The 24,487-nt window shown below is 38.2% G+C and overlaps 1 long non-coding RNA gene across 2 annotated transcripts in view; it reads left to right on the forward strand.

Moving 5' to 3' along the window:
* LOC133246582 (uncharacterized) overlaps positions 1 to 24,487 on the forward strand; it is a 185,192-nt gene that overhangs the window by 93,253 nt on the left and 67,452 nt on the right. Inside the window, exon 3 of one of the 2 annotated variants that reach the window (XR_009736082.1) lies at positions 23,539 to 23,856. The exons of the other annotated variant lie outside the window; for it this stretch is intronic. This is a non-coding gene — a long non-coding RNA (uncharacterized LOC133246582). Of the gene's footprint in view, positions 1 to 23,538; positions 23,857 to 24,487 lie in introns of those variants that run through there. 2 annotated transcript variants of the gene reach the window in all.

A 24,487-nucleotide genomic window follows, 5' to 3' on the forward strand; every position in this document is an offset into this window, starting at 1 on the left:
CTTCAGTCGAAAGAATTGGGCATTCAGAGTTTTTAAAAAGCTATCCTAGTGATTCTAAAGTGAAGCCAAGTTTTGAGAATCATTGTTCTAAGCTAGTGATTCTCAAAGTATTGCCCTCGATCAGCTGCATCCTCTGTCTTCAGCCTACTGTCTTCACTTTTAATTCACAGATGGCTCGAGAGAGATGGGAGTACCAACGTAATCTTTCTGTCAAGACAGGAGATACGGGCTTGAGAGCCACTGGAATAGAAATGGCAGTGGAAACTAGCAGAATAGATGAATGGTCTGAAGGAACATTGCATGTACAGTGAGGAAATAACAACAAGGTTTGCAACTCAGGGAATACCCACAATTTGAGTTAGGAGGAGGAAGAAACACTGCTAGAGGAGAGACCTGGCACAGAGGCAGGTCGAGACCATGGACACCCCAGTGGCTTTGAAGACAGGCTGACCAATCAGCAATGTCAGATGAGGCAGGCAATTGATTAGGCTGATCTAAGAAAAGGACAAAAGAGTTGGCTGGAAGAAAGTCATTGCTAACCTTTGACCAAGGAATTTAATACTGGGGTGGAGGAAAAAGTCAGACTATGGAGATTCAGAAGAGAATGGGAGGAGAAGAATGAGGTGCAGTAGGTATAAAAAATATTTTTTCAACACTGGTTGGGAAAGGAGGAAAGAGGGCAGTTATTGGGAGCAGCAGCCTCCAAGAAGCCAGTGTTAGGGAAGAAGTTTTCATATTTTAAGAACTAAAGGAAGAAGCCTTCAGTTCAGTTCAGTCGCTCAGTTGTCGTGTCTGACTCATTGCGACCCCATGAACCACAGCATGCCAGGCCTCCCTGTCCATCACCAACTCCCGGAGTCCACCCAAACCCATGTCCATCAAGTTGGTGGTGCCATCCAGCCATCTCATCCTCTGTTGTCCCCTTCTCCTCCTGCCCTCAATCTTTTGCAGCATCAGAGTCTATTCAAATGAGCCAGCTCTCCACATTAGGTGGCCAAAGTATTGGCATTTCAGCTTCCAGTCCTTCCATTGAACACCCAGGACTGATCTCCTTTAGGATGGACTGATTGGACCTCCTTGCAGTCCAAGGGGACTCTCAAGAGTCTTCTCCAACACCACAGTTCAAAAGCATCAATTCTTCGGCGTTCAGCTTTCTTTATAGTCCAACTCTCACATCCATACATGACCACTGGAAAAACCATAGCCTTGACTAGACAGACATTTGTTGGCAAAGTAATGTCTCTGCTTTTTAATATGCTGTCTAGGTTGGTCATAACTTTCCTTCCAAGGAGTAAGCGTCTTTTAATTTCATGGCTGCAGTCACCATCTGCAGTGATTTTGGAGCCCAGAAAAATAAAGAAGCCTTGAGGAGACTGTATTTGTTGAAGTGGGAAGAAGATCTATCATGAGAACACAGAATAAAGTGAGGAGTAGAAAAGAAGTAAGAGGACTCAGAGTTGCCTTAGGAGTGGAAAAAGAAAAGAAACATAGAAGGATTTATATGGAAAAATGGTTTGTGAAGGTAAAGAGTGTGTAATAAATAGGTCATACCGGATGGCACCAAGCTTCTTTTTGAAGCAGGAGTAAAATCATTCACTAAGGCTTTAATTTCTTTTTTTTCTTTTTTGAGTAAGAGATAGCAGAGGGTAAAGGTGCACAGAGATTTAGAAGAGGAAAAAAAGGATTGAGAAAAAAATGCATTTCTCAGAGGCTTAGCACTGGCTTTCTCCTTACTTCCACATTTCTAGTTTGCATACTTCTATAATGTTAACTCTTGCCTGCTTGACTTAGAGTAACTTAACTTTTCAGTAGCTCTTTCCCTACACTCTCCATAATGGTCCACGGTCTTCAGAATTGGCCCTTAACCATCTTCTCAACTCAGTCTGCACTTTCTCCTTGCCTATCACTCCCATGGCTTTATCAAATTGGTTATCAAATTCAAAGGCAGCCCTAGTCTTTCTCTTGAATTCTAGATCTGTATTTAGCTGTCCACTGAAGATTTAGTACCTCAGCTGCGTAGTATTTTAAATCAATCTGATTCTTGATTTGCTTCACTGTGAAACAACAAAAACATGTTCCCCTGTCTTCAACATCCTGTTCTGTCTTTACCACACTTAATTATGGTGAACTCCAAAGCAGGAAGCTATCAATGATCTCTTATTTCTCAATTCTGATAACTGATAATTGTCTAATTTTTAAAATTTTACTTTTCAAATATCACATCTTTTCTAATTCTTAATTTGAAGTTCAGCCCTCCATTGTGACTTAGAGTAAGCTTCTAATAGATCTCTCAGGTTCTAATAATCTATTCCCTCTTTAAGCATCTCCATTTTATGACCAGAGATGTTATTATAAAATGCAGATCTGTTAGTGTCTCTCACCTTTAATGACTATCCATTTCCTATTACTATGGTTTTCATAGTGTTTTCTGGAACCAAGGGTTCCATGGAGAGTTTTTTAAGAACTCCAAAATCAAATTATAAATATGATCTTGTATCACTGATGAAAATCTATTACTGTAGCATACATGGTACAGATGCACATGTTTGTGGTGAAAAGTGTTCTAAATGTACTATTAGATCTCTGGAGAATCCAGAGAAAAATCCAAGAATATGCACCCATTATGTTTGAAGAATAATAAGTATGAAAACTGATATGGCGAGGAAACTTTCCAAACCAAACGGGCAAAGTGCAAATATTGCCATTTTCTTTATTTTGCATGTCTTTGCATGCAATAAGAAAGGTTTATTACAAATAAACTACATAACACATGCATAACAGGAGGAAGTGCATACTTCTGAAACATCAAATAAAATGAGAAGAATGTGGAAAGATGTATTTGTACTTCTTGAATAAAAGTGATAGTGGCAAAAATACAGGAGTAGTGATTTTTTATAAAAGTGACTACTGAAAATATGTTTGAGGAATCATCCAACTTGCACAGATAAGTATTAACTCTTAAGAAAATGTTTTCTTTTCAAAGCAGTTTTAGTTTATTATATTCAGATCACCAATTTTTATTTTATTTGGATGCAGAGAAATTGAATCTGTCATATTATTTTTATTGAGGTCTACTTGATTTGTAATGTTTCAGGTGTACAGTAAAGTGATTCAGATATATATATACACATATTAATTTTTTCATATTCTTGTCCATTATAGGTTATTCAGTCAGTCAGTTCAGTCACTCAGTCGTGTCCAACTCTTTGTGACCCCATGGACTGCAGCACACCAGGCTTTCCTGTCCATCACCAACTCTTGGAGCTTGCTCAAACTCATGTCCATCGAGTTGCTGATGCTATCACTTTATTGGTTATTACAAGATATTGAATACAGTTCCCTGTGCCATGCAGTAAATCCTTATTTTTTAATCTATTTTATATATAGTTGTGTGTATCTGCTAATCCCAAATTCCTAATTTATCCCTCCCCCTTTCTCCCCTTTGGTAAACCATAAACTTGTTTTCTGTATCTGTGAGTCTATTTCTGTTTTGTATGCAAGTTCATTTGTATCATCTTTAGATTCCACATGTAAGTGATATAATGTTTGTCTTTGACTTCATGAAGTATGATAATCTGTATGTCCATCTATGTTGCTGTAAATGATGTTATTTCATTCTTTTTTATGGCTGGATAATAATCCACATATATATCGCATCTTCTTTATCCATTCATCTATTGATGGACATCTAGGTTGCTTCCAGCTATTGGCTATTGGAAATCATGGTGCTGTGAACACAGGGTGCATGTATCTTTTTGAATGAGAGTTTTCATCTTTTCTGGATTTACACTGAGGAATGAGATTGATGAATACTATGGTAACTCTATTTTTAGTTTGTAAAGGAACCTCTATACTGTTCTCCATAGTGGCTACACTGGTTTACATTCCCACCAACGTGTAAGAATGTTTTTTTTTCTCTGTACCCTCTCTAGCACTTATTATTTGTACACTTCACGATGATGGCCATTCTGACCAGTGTGAGGTGATACCTCATTTTAATTTGCATTTCTCTAATAATTGGTGATGTGAAGTATCATTTCATGTGCCTGATAACCATCTGTATGTCTTCTTTGGGTAAATGTTTATTTAGGTCTTCTGGTCATTTTTCTGTTGGGTTGTTTTTGTTTTAGGGTTTTTTTTAAAATATCAAGCTGTATAAGCTGTTTGTGTTTTTGGAAATTAATCCCTCATCTGTCACATAATTTGCAAATATTTTCTCCCATTCCATAGATTTTTGTTTTGTTTATGGTTTCCTTTGCTGTGCAAAAGCTAAGTTTAATTAGGTCCCATTCATTTATTTTTGCTTTTGTTTTTATTACTGTAGGCAATGGATGCAAAAAAAATACTACAGCACTTTATGTCAGAGTGTTCTGCCTATGATTTCCTCTAGGGGTTTTATAATATCTGGTCTTACATTTGGGTCTTTAATATACCTTGAGTTTATTTTTGTATATAGTGTTAGAGAATGTTCTAATTGAATTCTTTTACACGTAGCTGTCTAGTTCTCCCAACGCGACTTATTGAAGACAGAATCTTTTCTGCATTGTGTGTTCTTGCCTTCTTTGTCATAGGTTAATTGACTGTAAATGTATGGGTTTATTTCTGAGCTTTCTTTTTTTTAATTAATTTTAATTGGAATATAGTTGCTTTACGATGTTGTGTTAGTTTCTGAAAAGTGAAAGTGTTAGTTGCCCAGTCGTGTCCGACTCTTTGCAACCCCATGGTCTGTAGCTTGCCAGGCTCCTCTGTCCATGGAATTCTCCAGGCAAGAATACTGGAGTGGGTTGCCATTTCCTACTCCAGGGGATCTTCCTGACCCAGAGGTCCAGCCCTGGTCTCCTGCATTGCAGGCAGATTCTTTACCATCTAAGCCACCAGGGAAGCCCATGTTCATTTCTATTGTATAGCAAAATGAATCAGCCATACTTATATGTATGTACCCTCCCTTTTGGACTTCCTTTCTATTCAGGTCACAAAGCTGCATTAAGTAGAGTTCCCTGTACTATACAGTATTTCTCATTAGTTATCTATTATATACACAGTATCAATAGTGTGTATGTGTCAATCCCAGTATCCAGTTCCTCCTGCTCCCTTTCCCCCTTGGTATCCATACATTTGTTCTTTACGTCTGTGTCTCTGTTTCAACTTTGTACATCGTATCATCTGACCTTTTTTTTTTTATTCCACCTATCTGTATTAATATACAATATTTGTTTTTCTCTTTCTGACTTATTTCACTCTATATGACACTCTCTAGATCCATCCACATCTCTACAGATGATACAATTTTGTTCCTTTTTATGGTTGAGTAATATTCCTTTGGGCTTCCCTGGTGGCTCAGATGGTGAAGAATCTGCCTGAATGCAGGATACCTGGGTTTGATCCCTGGGTCAGGAAGATCCCCTGGAGAAGAGAATGGCTACTCACTCCAGTGTTCTTGTCTGGAAAATTCCATGGTCAGAGGAGCATGGCAGGCTGTATAGTCCATGGGGTCACAAAGAGTTGGACACTACTGAGTGACTAACATGCATATACACAATGTTGCCGTGTATATACGTACCACACCTTCATTATCTGTTCCTCTGTTGATGGACATTTAGGTAGGTTCCATGTCCTGGCTATTGTAAATAGTGCTGCTGTGAACATTGCAGTGCAAGTATCTTTTTAAATTATGGTTTTAGGCTGGGTATAGGCTCAGTAGTGGGATTGCTGGGTCATATAGTAGTTCTATTTTTAGTTTTAAGAAACTAAAATCATACTGTTTTCCATAGTGGCTGTATTAGTTTATAGTCCCACCTATTTCTGAGCTTTCTATTCTGTTCCATTGATCTAGTGTCTGTTTTTGTTTCAGGATCTTACTGTTTTGATTACCGTAGATTTGTAGTATTGTTTGAAGTCAGGGAGCTTGATTCTCCCAGCTCTAATCTTTCTCAGAATTGTTTTGGCTACTGGGGGTCTTTTGTGTTTCTATGCAAATTAAAAAATTTTTGTTCCAGTTCTGTGAAAAATGTCATTGGTAACTTGATAGGGATTGCTTTGAATCTGTAGATTGCTATGGGTAGTATGATCATTTTAAAATACTGATTCTTCCAGTCCCAGGATGAGTGGTATATCTTTCCATCTGTTTGTGTCATCTTTAATTTCTTTCATTAGCATCTAGTAGTTTTTGGAATACAGTTCTTTTGCTTTCTTGGGTAGGTTTATTCCTAGGTATTTTCTTCTTTTTGATGTAACGGTATGTGGATTGTTTCCTTAATTTCTCTTTCTTATAGTGCATTATTAATATATAGACATTAAACAGGTTTTTGTAAATTGACTTTGTATCCTGCCTCTTTATTGAATTCACTGATGAGCTCTAATAGTTTTCTGATAGCAATGTTAGATTTTCTATGTATAGTATCATGTCATCTGCACACAATGACAGTTTTACTTCTTCCTTTCCAATTTGGATTCCTTTTATTTTCTTATTTCCTTTTCTTCTCTGATTGCTGTGGCTAGGACTTCCAAAACCATGTAGAATAAAAGTAGCCAGAGTGGACATCTTTGTTTTGTTCCTGATCTTAGAAGGAAGGCTTTCAGCTTTTCACTGTTGAGTATGATGTTAGCTGTGGATTTGTCATGTATGAACTGCCTCCCTCCTTGTAGTGGTCATAGCAGGAATAGAATTAGGATTAGAGCTTGAAGGGGAGACATGATCCACCAAGGGAGAAGGAGCAAATGGTGAAGAGAACATGTCCTGCCATGTGCATTCTGTATGGCTTTTCACAGATTACTTAATCCCTTTTAATCTGATTTCATTAGCTGTAAAATGAGGTTAATAAAAACACAATTTGGCCTGTTCTTTTTCAGGGAAAAAAAAAAAAAAGCCTCTGGGAAGGCTTCTAACCCAGTTCCTGGCACTTACTGGAGCAACAGTTGACTCTCCTGACAGCCAGACCATTTGCATCTCTTTCTTTTCCCTTCCTTTCTCTGCCTGGACACTAGTTGATGCCACTTCCTTAGGCTGCTCACATTTCATCTCCATGCAAAGCTGTCAGGGACTCACTGCAACTGAATTGCTTCCCTCTCATCAGGGTGGGCACCTCTACTGAAAGCAAATTCTGTATCTTGGTAGAGTGAAAAAGAAACTGGCCACATCATCATCGTTATTACTTTTTGAAGCACGAATTTAGAAGGTCTTTCTTGTAGACTCCCTGAAAAAGGCATCATCTTTTTACTCACTGTTTTCATTATTTTATTCCTCAAGCAAACATATTAGACAATTAAAACAAGTTGGTTTCAAGCTTTGCAGTGTTTCAATTAAGATTTTTATGTTCAGTATTCAGTGGTATGTAATTTTGGAAGTATGATGCCAATTTTAATTAATTTTCATAGGTTTGCTAATTAAAACAATTAAGATGTAGGCCTTATGCTTTGGAAAAATAATTGGAGGAACTCTTGAACATTATCCTTGAGGTTTCACACAAGCATGAAATGGTGTAAATTTGTTTTAAAAATAGCTGGAAACCCAAAAGAAGTAATTATAACATCAAAGTTGTGTCTGCATCTATCTTTTAAAAAAATTGTAGTAGATAAAATTTTCCTTGAGTTTCTGGAAGCTGATTCTGCCTGCATCTGTGTTCATGGTGGTAATTAGGAGTAATACTAAACAAATTTTCAATAACAGCATGACATGGAAACTTTAAACTTTGGAGATAAATGTCAACAAGACAAAGTACTGAGAGATGAAAAAATGAGAGAACAAATACAGAAAACCCAAAGGAATGGAAGGAGAAATATGTAATGTAAATTAATAATCCTATTGCCAACAGGATACAGTCCTTGAGATAAATGGGTTTCCAACTTTTTTGAAGTCACAGATCTTTAGAGTCAAAGCACACTTCCTAGAAGGTTCACACAGAACATAATTCTTAATAGTAGTAGTAATATGATAGTGTATATGAAAAGAAAAATGAACAAGAAGCATGAATACTCCAACTGTTTAGCAAAGTGGTTAAATGCAAGAACTCTGGTGTCACAGTATCTAGGTTTTAATCTTCGCTGTGCCTCTAAAATAGGGGTAGTAAAACCTATCCCAAAGGGTCGTTGTAGGGACTAAATGAGTTATTATATGTAAATCACTTAGAACAATATTCTATCCAAAATAAAGATTAGTTATATTTATAAATATCCTCACAAATATTTAAAATATGAAAAATTAGTGATTTCTACAAGCAATCTCCCCATTGTTTAGTTTATCCATATGTTGTTATTCAATCTTGGCAGAGGCCTAGAGTTTTGGCAAACAAGGATTTAAAATCTCAGTATATTTATCAGGGGTCATAAAAATGTTGATACCCTTTGATTCGATAATTTTGCCTTAAGGAGCCTAGTCAAAGGAAATAATAAAAATGAAAAAAGTATTAACAAAATTATTCACCACAGCATTATCTAGGAATAAAAATTAAAACTAAATGTCAGAAAACAGGGGAATAAATAAGGATTCTTTACATAGATGATGACATATTTAAAAGGTACAATATATACTAGCTTAAAAAATGTTGGCCTCTGGCTCTCTTTCATAATGAATGTTAATTACATGCACAAATGCTGATGGTATAGTGGTAAGAGAGCTCAGCAAAATATATAGTTGTATTTATAGTCTGATCCTCACTTTAGAAATATGTCTAGAACATACCTTTGAAAATGTAGTTAATATATTAACATTGTTTCAGAGGGTTAGAACAAAGGTCATCAAACCTTTTCTGTAAAGTGCTGGCTGATGTAAACATTTTAGGTTTTGTAGACCATAGAGTTTCTGTCATAACTACTAGACTGTGCTGTGGTGGTATGGAAAGCAGCCGTAATTAACAGTCAACAGATGGGGGGGTGGGGTGGGGTGCTGTGTTCCAATAAACCTTAATTTACAAAAAATAGGCTTGCTGGCCATAATTTGTCCACCTCTGGGTTAGATTTGCAGATGCATTTATTCTTTTTAAATATTTTTCTTAATTTTCTACAGTGAGAAAAGGATAAATTACTTTCACACTAAAAAATTAAAACGATGTGTTATAAAAAGCAAAATATTCTCTGCTATAAAGAATAAGAGATACCATCAGTTCAGTTGAGTCACTCAGTCCTGTCTGACTCTGCAACTCCATGGACTGCAGCATGCCAGGCCTCAGTCCATCACCAACTTCTGGAGCCTACTCAAACTCCCGTACATTGAGTCAGTAATGCCATCCAACCATCTTATCCTCTGTTGTCCCCTTCGCCTCCCACCTTCAGTCTTTCCCAGCATCAGGATCTTTTCAAATGAGTTAGTTCTTCACATCAGGTGGCCAAAGTATTGGAGTTGCAGCTTCAGCATCAGTCCTTTCAGTGAATATTCAGGACTGATTTCATTTAGATTGAACTGATGTGATCTCCTTGCAGTCCAAGAGACTCTCAAGAGTCCTCTCCAGCACCACAGTTCAAAAGCATCAATTCTTCAGAACTCAGCTTTCTCTATAGTTCAACTCTCACATCCACACATGACTACTGGAAAAACCATACCTTTGACTAGATGGGCTTTTGTTGGCAAAGTAATGTCTCTGCTTTTTAATATACTGTCTAGGTTTGTCATAGCTTTTCTTCCAAGGAGCAAGCATCTTTTAACTTCATGGCTGCAGTCACCATCTGCAGTGATTTGGGAGGGGAGCCCCCCCCCAAAATAAAGTCAGCCACTATTTCCATTGTTTCCCCATCTATTTGCCATGAAGTGATGGGACCAGATGCCATGATCTTAATTTTCTGAATATTGAGTTTAAGCCAACTTTTTCACTCTCCTCTTTTACTTTCATCAAGAGGCTTTTTAGTTCCTCTTCACTTTCTGCCATAAGGGTGGTGTCATCTGCATATCTGAGGTTACCGATATGTCCCCCTGGCAATCTTGATTCCAGCTTGTGCTTCATCCAGTCCAGCAATTCTCATGATGTACTCTGCATAGAAGTTAAATAAGCAGGGTGACAATATACAGCCTTGATGTACTCTTCCTATATGGAACCAGTCTGTTGTTCCATGTCCAGTTCTAACTGTTGCTTCTTGACCTGAATGCAGATTTCTCAGGAGGCAGGTCAGGTGGTCTGGTATTCCCATCTCTCTCAGAATTTTCAACAGTTTGTGGTGATCCACACATTCAAAGGCTTTGGCATAGTCAATAAAGCAGAGGTAGATGCTTTTCTGGACCTTTTTTGCTTTTTTGATGATCCAGCAGATGTTGGCAATTTGATCTCTGGTTCCTCTGCTCTTTCTAAATATAGCTTGAACATCTGGAAGTTCTTGGTTCACGTACTGTTGAAGCCTTGCTTGCAGAATTTTGAGCATTGCTTTGCTAGTGTGTGAGATGAGTGCAATTGTGCGGTAGTTTGAACGTTCCTTGGCATTGACTTTCTTTGGGATTGGAATGGAAACTCACCTTTTCCAGTCCTGTGGCCACTGCTGAGTTTTCCAGATTTGCTGGCACATTGAGTGTGCCAGCACTCAATTGGTACTTTCACAACATCATCTTTTAGGAATTGAAATAGCTCAGCTGGAATTCCATCCCTCCACTAGCTTTGTTCATAGTGATGCTTCCTAAGGCCCACTTGACTTTGCCTTCAGGATGTCTGGCTCTAGGTGAGTGATCACACCATCGTGATTATCTGGGTCGTGAAGATCTTTTGTATAGTTCTTCTGTGTATTCTTGCCACCTCTTAATATCTTCTGCTTCTTTTAGGTCCATATCATTTCTGTCCTTTATTGTGCCCATCTTTGCATGAAATGTTCCCTTGGTATCTCTAATTTTCTTGAAGAGATCTCTAGTCTTTCCTATTCTATCATTTTCCTCTATTTCTTTGCATTGGTTACTGAGTAAGGCTTTCTTATCTCTCCTTGCTGTTCTTTGGAACTCTGCATTCAAATGGATATATCTTTCCTTTTCTCTTTTGCCTTTCACTTCTCTTCTTTTTACAGTTATTTGTAAGGCCTCCTCAGATAGCCATTTTGCCTTTTTGCATTTCTTTTTCTTAGGGATGGTCTTGATCACTGCCTCCTGTACAGTGTCATGAACCTCTATCCATAGTTCTTCAGGCACTCTATCAGATCTAATCCCTTGAATCTCTTTGTCACTTCCATTGTATAATCGTAAGGGATTTGATTTAGGTCATATCTGAATGGTCTAGTGGTTTTCCTTACTGTCTTCAATTTAAGTCTGAATTTGGCAATAAGGAGTTCATGCTCTGAGCCACAGTCAGCTCCTGATCTTGTTTTTGCTGACTGTGTAGAGCTTCTCCATCTTTGGCTGCAAAGAATATAATCCATCTGATTTTGGTATTGACCATCTGGCGATGTCCATGTGTAGAGTCTTCTCTTGTGTTGTTGGAAGAGGGTGTTTGCTATGACCAGTGTGTTCTCTTGGCAAAACTCTTATTAGCCTCTGCCCTGCTTCATTCTGTACTCCAAGGCCAAATTTGCCTGTTACTTTAGGTATTTCTTGACTTCCTACTTTTGCATTCCAGTCCCCTATAACGAAGAGGACATCTTTTTTGGGTGTTAGTTCTGGAAGGTCTTGTAGATCTTCATAGAACCATTCAACTTCAGCTTCTTCAGCATTACTGGTCGGGGCATAGACTTGGATTACTGTGTTATTTAATGGTTTGCCTTACAAACAAATAGAGATCATTCTGTTGGTTTTGAGATTGAATCCAAGTACTGCATTTTGGACTCTTGTTGATTATGATGGCTACTCCACTTCCTCTAAGGTATTCTTGCCTACAGTAGTAGACATAATGGTCGTCTGAGTTAAATCCACCCATTTCAGTCCATTTTAGTTTGCTGATTCCTAAAATGTCATTGTTCACTCTTGCCATTTCCTATTTGACCACTTCCAATTTGCCTTGATTCATGGACCTAACATTCCAGGTTCCTATGCAATATTGCTCTTTACAGCATCGGACTTTACTTCCATCACCAGCCGCATCCACAGCTGGGTGGTGGTGTTGCTTTGGCTCCCTCTCTTCATTCTTTCTGGAGTTATTTCTCCACTGATCTCCGGTAGCATATTGGGCACCAACCAACCTGGGGAGTTCATCTTTAAGTGTCCTGTCTTTTTGCCATTTCATAATGTTCATGGGGTTCTCAAGGCAAGAATACTGAAATGGTTTGCCATTCCCTTCTGCAGTGGACCACATTTTGTCAGAACTGTCCACCATGACCCTTCTGTCTTGGGTGGCCCTACATGGCATGGCTCATATATATCGTTAGAAAATGGCCATTATAGACTTCTGTGATTTAAAAATTCATATCAGATCAACATCAGAAATGACATGCTTAAAAATAAAAGCCTTCAGTCACTGCATGGTAAACTTAAAGTCCAAATATTTTATGTAGGCTCTAAGGCCCAAAAAGACCTGACCTCTGGCTCTATCTCCCAGTTCATGTCTTACCACTCTCTCCCTTGGTCACTTGCTCCAGTAATGCTTGCGTTGATATGGGGCCCTGGGATTTAGCATTTAATGCAGACTTAAATAAACAGACTGTTAGCATTGTAAGAAGACTCTGCGTACAAATCCAAGAGTCCTGGAAATGACTGAAAAAAATTACTCAGGCTTCTAAATTCTTTTTAAAAACCTGGTATTTTTATTGCATACACAAAATAGTCTAATATTTTATTAGTTTTCTTTATTTTTCATCCAGTCCACACAAATTTAAAGGAACCGACTAAAATACCAGCTAGCCTCAGATTTTATTTTTGAACTTACAAAAACTAAAATTTTATAAAGCACAATAGATAATTTTTAAAAATTAATTAATTCAGGCTGCACTAGGTCCTCCGTGCTGCATGTGCGCCTTCTCTAGTTGCAGTGGTTGGGGCTTCTCTTGGTGTGGAACACTGGGCTCTGGAGCGTGTGGGCTCAGTGGTTGCTGTTTGCTGTCTCTACAGCGTGGGCTTGCTAATTCTGGTGCAGAGGCTTAGATTCATATACATATATACATATGCCATATATCTATATGAATATATACACATATCTATCAAACTTTTAAAATTCTTACGAAGCAGGTAAAAGGAATGTCTGGTTTTATGTTGTATTTCTTGTATTATGAGAAATTTAAGTACATTCTAGTATGTTTAAAAGCCATTTATGTTTACTAGTTTCATGACCTTAGATTTTCTGTTATCCTTTAGTTGTCTTTCTTTGTGTGTGTGTGTGTGTGTATTGTAAGACTTATACTATGTTATGGAAATTAGCTTTTGTCTGTCATATGCTGCAAATAAGTTTTCTATTTTGTTTTTTGATTTTATTTATTATTTACTTACTTTGCAATGGAGAAATTTTTTAAAAATTAATGGTCAAATTCTTAGATCTTTGAAGTCTTCTGAAATTTAAATCATGCTTTGAAAGATCTGTTCTGCTCCAAGATTATTATTGTTGTTCAGTCACTAAGTTGTGTCTGACTCTTTGTGACCCCATGAACTGCAATATGCCAGGCTTCCCTGTCCTTGACTATCTCCCAGAGTTGACTCAAACTCATGTCCATTGAGTTGGTGATATCCAACTATCTCATCCTATGTTGCTCCCTTCTGTCATTTTTCCCCCTTAGATCTTTGCTTTATTTGGGATTTATTTTATAGTAAGGAGTGATAGAAAATTACATACCACATTCTTCTGCTAATTTAGTCAGGCAAGAGTCTCTGATTACCGAATGATACAACCTGGTTTCTTTAAACTATCAGGTATTTACCACTCAAAATACTCTGTAAAACCATATGACAAAATAACTTAATATTAACATGTAAGAAGATGCTTTCAATGAGTTATTTAGAGCAGTTATTTTCTGAACTTCTTTTAAATACTACCTCTGTAACTTTTAAAAAATTTTTATTTATTTTTGGCTGTGCTGGGTGTTCACTGCTGTGCAGGCTTTTCTCTGGTTGAAGCAAGCAGGGACTATGCTCTAGTCGTGATACGTGGGCCTCTCATTTTGGTGCTTCACTTGTTGCAGAGCATAGGCTCTCAGATGCGCAGGCTTTGCAGTTGTGACACATGGGCTCGCTAGTTGTGGCTCCTGGGGCTCTAGAACCACAGGCTCAGTAGTTGTGGTACATGGGTTCAGTGCTCCACCGGATGTGGGATCCTCCTGGACCAGGGATCAAAACCATGTCTCCTGCACGGACAGATGGATTCTTTACTACTGAGCCACCAGGAAAGCCCTACCTCTGTAATATTTGATATTTCCATATTAAATCCTATAATATTATTTCCTTAATACTTTAAATTACCTCTTTTTATGTTAGTAATTTTATTGAAAAAGGAAATTTTATATCATAATTTAGTATTTTAGTTAAATTTCTGAAAGCATACTAAAATAAATAAATACTGAAATACATTTTTAGCTACATACACTGATGTCTCCACACTGGAAAATGGTGATCTAGTTAAATATAGAAGTAAGGAGCTCCCTAAATTGAAATATTGGGATGAATGACAGAAATTTTGAGTTTTTAAAAATAATTTTATTTATTTATTTAATTTTGGCTGTACTAGGTCTTCACTGCTGTGCAGGCTTTTCTCTAGTTGTAAGCAGGGGGCTACTCTCTAATTTTATTGTGTCTTCTCTTGTGTAGCATGGTCTCCAGGGCACACGGGCTTCAGTAGTCATAGCTCCCCAGCTCTAGAGCACAGGCTCAATAGTTGTGGCACGTGGGCATAATTGCTCCATGGCATTTGGGATTTTCCCAGACCAGGGATCAAAATTATGTCTCCTGCATTGGCAGGTAGCTTCTTTACCACTGAGCCACCAGGAAAGCTCCTTAATTTTTATACTTGAAGTGTAACTGGTCAGGCAAATACTGTACACATACACTCACATATATACACAGTAAGTTTAGTAAGTTTTTCTAAAACTTACTAAAACAAAAGTAAGTAGAAAAGCTCAGTCTGCGTCTCTGGATGAAACAGTATCTATAATTGTAAAGAAGCACATCCCACTGTTTAAGTTTAGCTTTCTGCAGATTAAAACATGTACCACTGTATCAAAAATAATGCAGTAGCATGACCATAGAATATTTCATTTTGCCTAGTTTTTGAAAATGGATAGCTTCCACATTAATTCCAGGTAGTACAGGCTTTTTAAGAATGGGCTTCCCTTGTGGCTCATCTGGTTAAGAATCTGCCTGCAACGCGGGAGACCTGGGTTTGATCTCTGGCTTGGGAAGATCCCCTGGAGAAGAATACCTACTCCAGTATTCTGGCCTGGAGAATTCTATGGACTGTATAGTCCATGGGGTTGCAAAGAGTGGGACATGACTGAGCAACTTTCACTCACAGGCTTGAGAATGATAATAACCCTACTTGATTCCAGCTGAGTCCCTAGACATATAGAATAAATATATTATATATGTATATAAATTTATCTGGTGAAGATAAACCCTTTTGACAATATATTTATGTTTTATATTACTCTATATCAACAAGTAGATGATTTGACAACTTATATTCAGACAATAGGATTTAAGTAATTAGTGAGATAATCTGAGGACTATAGTACTATATAGATTCCTGGAGAAGAAGGTTACTGAAGAAGAGGATGTTAGTTTTCAGTCAGACTGTATGTACAGCCACTAAGTGAACAAGGAGTTCTGCTGGGTTGTTCAGTGATAACTACAGTTTAGAAAAAAAAAATAAAAGGGCTTTAAGTGGCAATTAATCCTGTAAAATCTCCCAATATCTAATAGTGTGTATTCAGGGCATGATACTATTTTGTGTTACTGCCTCCTGAAAAATGAAAACAAAGGTTGCTAGTATTTAGTAAATGATATGCTTACTATGTACCAGGTGTCTTAAAAATTGCATCTCATTTAATGCTCATGATATTTCCCCTATATGAGAGATGAGAAACTGGAGTCTCTGGGTAGTAATCTTGCCCAAGCCAAACAATTAGAAAGTAGAAAAACTTTGAGTAAAACTCAGGCTTCCCTGGTTGCTCAGCTGGCAAAGAATTCTGCAATGCAGGAGACCCCGGTTTGATTGCTGACAGGGGAAGATTCCCTGGAGAAGGGATAGGCTACTCACTCCAGTATTCTTGGGCTTCCCAAGTGACTCAGATGGTAAAGAATCTACCTGCAATGCAGGAGACCTGGGTTCAATCCCTGGGTTGGGAAGATTCCCTGGAGAGGGGAACAGCTACCCACTCCAGTATTCTGGCCTGGAGAATTCCATGGATCTGGCCTCTTCAGATTCATTAAAGTGGCTCAGATGGTAAAGAATCTGCCTGCAATGCAGGAGACCCGGATTTGATCCCTGGATCAGGAAGATCCCCTGGAGAAGGGAATGGCAGCCCACTCCAGTATTCTTGCCTGAAGCATTCCATGGACAGAGGAGCGTGGTAGGCTACAGTCCATGGGGTCGAAAAGAGTTGAACACAACTGAGCAACTACACATTCACTTTCAGGCCCTTAAAAGATCAAGTGTTAACCATGACAGCATGGTGCTTTCCCCATCAGTCTAGCTCCTTCCAAATCCTGAGACTAACCCTTCTTCTGTCTCAGAAGGTAAACCTGGTCAGAATAAAGCACCTGGATCTTACATGCAGTCCCTCTCCTGGCAGGAGGGAGGAGAGCAGTTCAAGGAGCCGAGTCTGGCTTTTACTTAGAAAGGATGGTGATGATAATTGGGGTAAATTGTTTTTTTTTTTTTTTTTTAAACAAATCTGCAGGAGTTACATAAAACCAGTATCTCAAAATAAAAAGTTTTAGACTTTTGTAATAAGTAGTCTGTCATTCAGGCCATAAGTATTTATTTATCATCCATGGGGGTACAGAGCTCTGTATTAGCTTCCTGTACCCCTTCACTCATCCCCCCCACCCCCATTTAGTTCAAATAATTCATGCAGTCTGGGCTGAAAAGAAACAAACAACATATGCAGGATTTCATTTCATAAATCCCCCTGTGGGACATTGACTGGCAGCTCACTTCCCTGGGGTGTATAGAACACTTACACTAATGTAAAATATGAGAATATCAAATGAAATGTTTATGGAGAAGTTTCTAAGCTGCTACAGAAATTCTTTGTAGAAATTTGTTGCCAGGATTCCCCAAAATTAAAGAGAAATATCCTAATTAGAGTCAGCAAAAGAAAAAAAAAATTGTTAGCATTTCCCAGAAGGTCACAATGTGCTATTCTAAAGGTGATTCTCAGATAATTTTGAGAAATAAGTTATCTGGTTCTATAAAACAGTAGTCAGTCAAAGGTAGTTACTCAGTGAGGATGTGGAAAAAAGGGGACCCTTGTGTACTGTTGGTGGACATGTACCGCCACTTTCCATACAGTGGGAAACTGTATGGAGGTTTTTCAAAAAATTAAAAATATGATCCAACAATTCCACTTTTGACTATTTATTCAAATAAAACAAAAACACTAACTGGAAAAGGTATATGCACTCCTGTGTTCATTGCAACATTATTTACAACCCAAATGTGGAAACAACCGAAGTGTCCATCAGTGGATGAATGGATAAAGAAGATGTGGCATATATATGTATATATATACACACACAATGCAATATTATCAGCTATAAAAAAGAACTCCGACTCTCTGTGATCCCACGGACTGTACCCTGCCAGACTCCTCTGTCCGTGGAGTTTTCCAGGCAAGAATATTGGAGTGAGTTGCCATTTCTTTCTCCAGGGGATCTTCCTGAGCCGGGGATCAAAGCTGGGTCTCCTGCATTGCAGGCAAATTCTTTACTGTTTGAGTAGGGAAGCCCATAAAAAAGAACTGAATCTTGCCATTTGCAACAACATAGATGGAACTTGAGGGCATTATGCTTAAGTGAATAAGTCAGAGAAAGACAATTACCATATGATTTCACTTACATATGAAATCTAAAAAACAAGAGAACCAGCAAAACAAAGCAGAAACAGACTCATAGATACAGAAACAAACTGGTAGTTGCCAGAGGAGAGGGAGTTGGGGGTGCAAAAAAGGGGACTAAAAGATACAGAATTGCATTTATAAAATAAGTCATGGGGATGTAATGTACAGAATAGGAAAAAATAGGATTGTAACAGTCTTGTACTGTGACAGGTTGTTACTGGACTTACTGTGATGATCATTTCAAAATGTATATAAACATTACAATGGAATATTTCTTGGCCATAAAAATGGGCTCATTTGTAGTCATGTGGGTGGACCTAGGGTCTGTCATACAGAGTGAAGTAAGTCAGAAAAACAAATGTCTTATATTAACGCATATATATGGAGTCTAGAAAAATGGTAAAGATGAATCAATGTGCAGGGCAGAAATAGAGACATAGATGTAGAGAAGAGATGTGGACATTGCAGAGGGAGAGAAGGGTGGGATGAACTGGGAGAGCAGGATTGACACGTATACACTATCGCGTGTAAATGGATAGCTAGTGGGAAGCTGCTGTGAAACACAGGGCGTTCACCTGAGTACTCTGTGATGACCTGCATGGGTGAGGTGAGTGGGAGGAGGGCCCGGAGGGAGGGGACATATGATATGTATACATATAGCTGGTTCCCTTTGTTGTACAGCAGAAACTAACACAGCATTGTAAAGCAATTACATTTCAATTAAAAAAGAAAAAATATATAAATATTGAATTACTATGAGGTGCACCTAAAATTAGTATGGTATTGTACATCAATTATACTTCAATTTAAAAAGCAGTTTCTCAAACATTTTACAGTATATGGAGAATAGGCTTGAGAGATCTAGGTTCTAAACTCTGATCCATCCCTTATTAGTTGACTAATCATATCAAAAAAAAAAAAAAAAGAAGTCTCTGAGAAACAATGTCCACATTTGTTAAAGTAGGGATAATATCTATCTCAGGGGAACAGTTATGGGGATTAAATGAAGTAATGACCAATGTAAAACACATAGCAGACTCTCTGGCACTTAGAAAGTGCTAAAAAAATATTAATTCCTTTCCCCTTTTGCATCCCTCATAGTTAAAACATACTGATCACTTACCTATTTACTTGATTTCTAATTCACAAGCAAAAGTTACAGGGGAAAGCCAAATCTTAAAGAGATCAAGGTTGTCATATATTTCTTATAGTGAAACTTGCATTATAGACACCTTTGATACAGGGTTGAAGTTTCTTTGCAGAACACATTAGGATGTCATGTAATCTAGTCTGTAGAAAAATAAAGGACATTTCAAGAGTGGCTCCATTGTATAATTTTTATGAGTATTATCATCAAAGTGATCTTTGATCATATACCAATTTTCATTTCATTATGTTCATAATTTATTTTTTATATTCATAGAGGTACCACAAATGTTAATTTACTTTTTAAAAGCTATCATAAGTTATAGTGTATAACAATCATGGAATAATAATAATAGAACAATAATTATAAATAATATATTATCTAAAATACAGCACTTATCACATGCAGGTATCTGATATGTGCATTTAACTGCTTTACCTCATTTAATACAACAACCCAGAGAGAAGGTAGTAGTAGTATCCTGTTTGACAGATGAGAAGCAGACACAGAGTGACTAAGTACCTGAGAACTAAAGTAGATATGTGTAGTAGGAAACATAAAGGAGGGGAGAAGAAAATCTGTTGCTTATTATAAAATTCAGCCTTTCTAAATTCACAACTAAAATTAGAGGCTATTTGGTGTTTTTGTTAGTTCCTTGAACTATTTGGACTGTTGCCCTATCAAGGACCTTCTTCCTGTGATAGCTTGGATTTGTTTTCTTTGTCACAGACTGTTTATAATAAATATCCGGATGAAATCTAAAGAAAACTGAATAAAAATACTGTTTTTTGTATGCAGTACAAATACTTACATTTTTAAAGAAGTACTCCAATGATTGAACAAATTTTTTTTAAAGTTATTTCCCAGATCCTTGGGTTTGTACGCAGTCTTTATATGAGAAGAAGTTAGTGGTACCACTGTTAGGTCATATGTGGATCTGGGGTTGTGGACTGTAAAGGTTAATAAGACATAATCCTGCCTGCAATGAATGGGCTACTTAGGTTAGCAATATCAGTTATTTGATTTCCTGAAACATTCTGCTAGGTAACATGGTTATATCTGTACTATTTGGAAAATGACCTGTTCATAGGTTCCAAATATTCCTTAATAGCAACTGCCAGTGAGTGTCAGATCTGGCTTAAACACACTATAATTTCAATTAAGTGGCACACCATTTAAATATGCACATAAATAAGTTGCATAGAAAAATTATAGAAGGAGAGCAGAATGCGCTAACATAATGCATGTCAAACCTACGGTAAACACCTATCATGAAAAATTTCCATGACATTCTTCTCTCTAGTGAAAATATATACAGTAATATTTCTATTAACGATGCTTTAATGGTAAACTTTGATGTCAGAAGCCTGGTTGTGAGAAGGAGGAGGAGAAATAAAGAGAGCTTTGGGGGGATTCTTGTCTTGCTCCAGTTTAACGTGACACTGAACTCAAATGTTAAGTCTGTATTTCTGTGGATTTTGGTCTTCTGGGCGACCTGGGAGATTCTGTCCACTCTTAGGACAGATCTTAGGAGGCCAAAGGGCAGGGGGCATTTTTGCCAGTTTTAAGCCCCTTAAATCCAGAAATAAGGTTATTTACAGTGAGGGTTCTTCCTGGTTTGCCTTGGGAAAGTTCGTGTATGAGATGGTGTCCTTCTCTTCCACCACAGTGGTGGCCATGAACCTAGACCTGAGGACGTGAGATCTAGTCCAGTCTCCCTCCCAGTTAAGTCTCTCTGAGTCCGAGTCAAGTGTGTGACTGTGGACATATGACAGTCCCTTCATGCCTCAATTTCCTTATCTGTAAATTTAGGATGGGCTTCCCAGGTAGCTCAGATGGTAAAGAATCTGCCTGCCAAAGCAGTGAATGGAAGAGATGCAGATTTGACCCCGGAAGAAGAGAATGGCAACCCACTCCAGTATTCTTGCCTGGAGAATCCCATGGACAGAGGACCCTGGTGGGCTGCAGGGTCGCAAAGAGTTGGATATGACTGAAGAGACTTTGCAGAGCACAATAGAATGTATCTTACAGGGTGGTTTTAAGGATTAATATTACCTGTGATTGTATGGGGGAACAGATCTGGGTTCAAATACTTTTCTTGCTGTATACTACTCCTGTGACCTTGGGCAAAATACTGACTCTCTCTGAGCCACACTTTCTGTATACTGCAGTGAGAAACAGTCACCTATCTTTCAGGGTGGCTGTGAGGAAAATAATGTATGAAAATTACCTAGCCCATGCTAAGTATATTTATGTTAGTAATTTTAAATAAAGCCCTGATTTGTGTGTCTGTTGTGTACAAGGCCCTGTGATATTTAAGGAACATGTGGATTTACAGTGTAGCTGGTAAATATTTCAGATTATTAAGAAGGCTATTTCTGCTTTATTGACCATGCCAAAGCCTTTGACTGTGTGGATCACAACAAACTGTGGGAAATTCTGAAAGAGATGGGAATACCAGACCACCTGATCTACCTCTTGAGAAATCTGTATACAGGTCAGGAAGCAACAGTTAGAACTTGACATGGAACAACAGACTGGTTCCAAATAGGAAAAGGAGTACATCGAGAATGTATATTGTCTATCTTGCCTATTTAACTTATACACAGAGTACATCATGAGAAACACTGGGCTGGAAGAAGCACAAGCTGGAATCAAGATTGCTGGGAGAAATGTCAATAACCTCAGATATGCAGATGACACCACCCTTATGGCAGAAAGTGAAGAGGAACTAAAGAGCCTCTTGATGAAAGTGGAAGAGGAAAGTGAAAAAGTTGGCTTAAAACTCAACATTCTGAAAACAAAGATCACGGCATCCAGTCCCATCACTTCATGGCAAATAGATGGAGAAACAGTGGAAACAGTGTCAGACTTTATTTTGGGGGGCTCCCAAATCACTGCAGATGGTGATTGCAGCCATGACATAAAAAGACACTTATTCCTTGGAAGAAAAGTTATGACCAACCTCGACAGCATATTAAAAAGCAGAGACATTACTTTGTCAACAAAGGTCCATCTACTCAAGGCTATGGTTTTTCCAGTAGTCATGTATGGATGTGAGAGTTGGACTATAAAGAAGGCTGAGTGCCAAAGAATTGATATTTTTGAACTGTGGTGTTGGAAGACTCTTGAGGGTCCCTTGGACTGCAAGGAGATCCAACCAGTCCATCCTAAAGGAAATCATTCCTGAATGTTCATTGGAAGAACTGATGTTGAAGCTGAAACTCTTAATACTTTGGCCACCTGATGCGAAGAGCTGGCTCATTTGAAAAGACCCTGATGCTGGGAAAGATTGAAGGCAGGAGGAGAAGGGGATGACAGAGGATGAGATGGTTGGATGGCATCACAGACTCAATGGACATGAGTTTGAGTAAACTCCTGGAGTTGGTGATGGACAGGGAGGCCTGGCGTGCTGCAGTCCATGGTGTCGCAAAGAGTTGGACATGACTGAGCGACTAAACTGAACTGAAGAAGGCTATTGTATTAGCCATTATTTTCTCATATTCTTACCTTGTGGTACTAAGAGTTGTCACAAATAAATAATACCCCTGAAGTGATTTGAGGATAAAAAGCTTAATTGCATGTAAGCATTTGTTAGTTTTTGTCAGTTATCAAATGGCTCATTCTGACACTGTACCCATCTGTTATATATGGACCCAAAAATGATTTTCTCTCAGATAACTTTCCATCTTATTGATATGTAAATTTTATTTTGGGCTTTTCCACAGATAGGTATAATACCTGTAAATCACATATAGGTTCAGTTCAGTTGCTCAGTTGTGTCAGCCACTGTTTCCCTATCTATTTCCCATGAAGTGATGGGATGGGATGCTGTGATCTTAGTTTTCTGAATGTTGAGTTTTTAAGCCAACTTTTTCACTTTCCTCTTCCACTTTCATCAAGAGGCTCTTTAGTTCCTCTTCACTTTCTGCCATAAGGGTGGTGTCATCTGCATATCTGAGGTTATTGACATTTCTCCCAGCAATCTTGATTCTAGCTTGTGCTTCCTCCATCCCAGTGTTTCTTATGATGTACTCTGCATATAAGTTAAATAAGCAGGGTGACAATATACAGCCTTGACGTACTCCTTTTCCTGTTTGGAACCAGTCTGTTGTTGCATGTCCAGTTCTAACTGTTGCTTCCTGACCTGCATACAGGTTTCTCAAGAGGCAGGTCAGGTGGTCTGGTATTCCCATTAGCTACTTGTAATTATGCTTTTTAAAACATGAAGCTCTTTATTTTATACATACAGACAGGAAATTCATATTGTTTTGTATGCATAAATGATATATATAATAATAATTTAAAAAACCCATGTACCCTCTACTTAAAAAGTGAAAGTGTCCTTCCATAATTCCTGTCTTTCCTTAGAAACGAGTAACCATTCTTCTGAGTTTTGTGTTTCTCATTCTTTTCTTTTTATCGTAGTGTTGTCACATTTGTATGTATGTCTATATATACCTCACCAACTTGCAAATTATTTGATGACAATGTTCTGTCTCTGTTGTCTTGTACAGCTTCTGCTGCTGCTGCTAAGTCTCTTCAGTTGTGTCCGACTCTGTGCAACCCCATAGACGGCAGCCCACCAGGCTCCCCTGTCCCTGAGATTCTCCAGACAAGAACACTGGAGTGGGTTGCCATTTCCTTCTCCAATGCAGGAAAGTGAAAAGTGAACGTGAAGTCGCTCAGTCGTGTCCGACTCCTAGAATATACCAAATATAACCAAAAGAACACATCCTTCACACATCTTGGTATTTATCAGCTTAAGAAAGTCAGCTTGTCTGAAAGTCAGTTTCTCAACTTGAAACGGGAATAAAACTATTGTGTGAGGAATATTTTAAGCAGTTACTGAATTCATATGATCAAAGTCTTCTTCAAAGTGCTTGTTTATTGTAGCTGTTCCTCAAATGTCAGGCCCATATTTTCTCACTACCAGAACACTCCAAAGATCCCTATCACACAAGTCTGTTAAATTGGGGTGTCCAATTTCTGCTGTTGTATTCATTCAGTTCAGTTGCTCAGTCATGTCTGACTCTTTGAGACCCCATGGGATGCAGCACACCAGGCTTCCCTGTCCATCACCAACTCCCGCAGCTTGTTCACACTCATGTCCATTGAGTCAGTGATGCCATCCAACCATCTCATCCTCTGTCATCCCCTTCTCCTCCTGCCTTAAGTCTTTCCCAGCATCAGGGTCTTTTCCAATGAGTCAGTTCTTTGCATCACTTGGCCAAAGTACTGGAGCTTCAGTTTCAGCATCAGTCCTTCCAATGAGTATTCAGGACTGATTTCCTTTAGGATTGACTGGTTGGATCTCCTTGCAGTCCAAGGGACTCTCAAGAGTCTTCTCCAACACCACAGTTCAGAAGCATCATTCTTCAGTGCTCAGCTTTCTTTATAGTCCAACTCTCACATCCATACATGACTACTGGAAAAACCATACCTTTGACTGTATGGACCTTTGTT

The sequence above is a fragment of the Bos javanicus genome, chromosome 1 (genome assembly GCF_032452875.1).
Source record: "Bos javanicus breed banteng chromosome 1, ARS-OSU_banteng_1.0, whole genome shotgun sequence".
In the NCBI taxonomy this organism is placed as follows: Eukaryota; Metazoa; Chordata; class Mammalia; order Artiodactyla; family Bovidae; genus Bos; species Bos javanicus.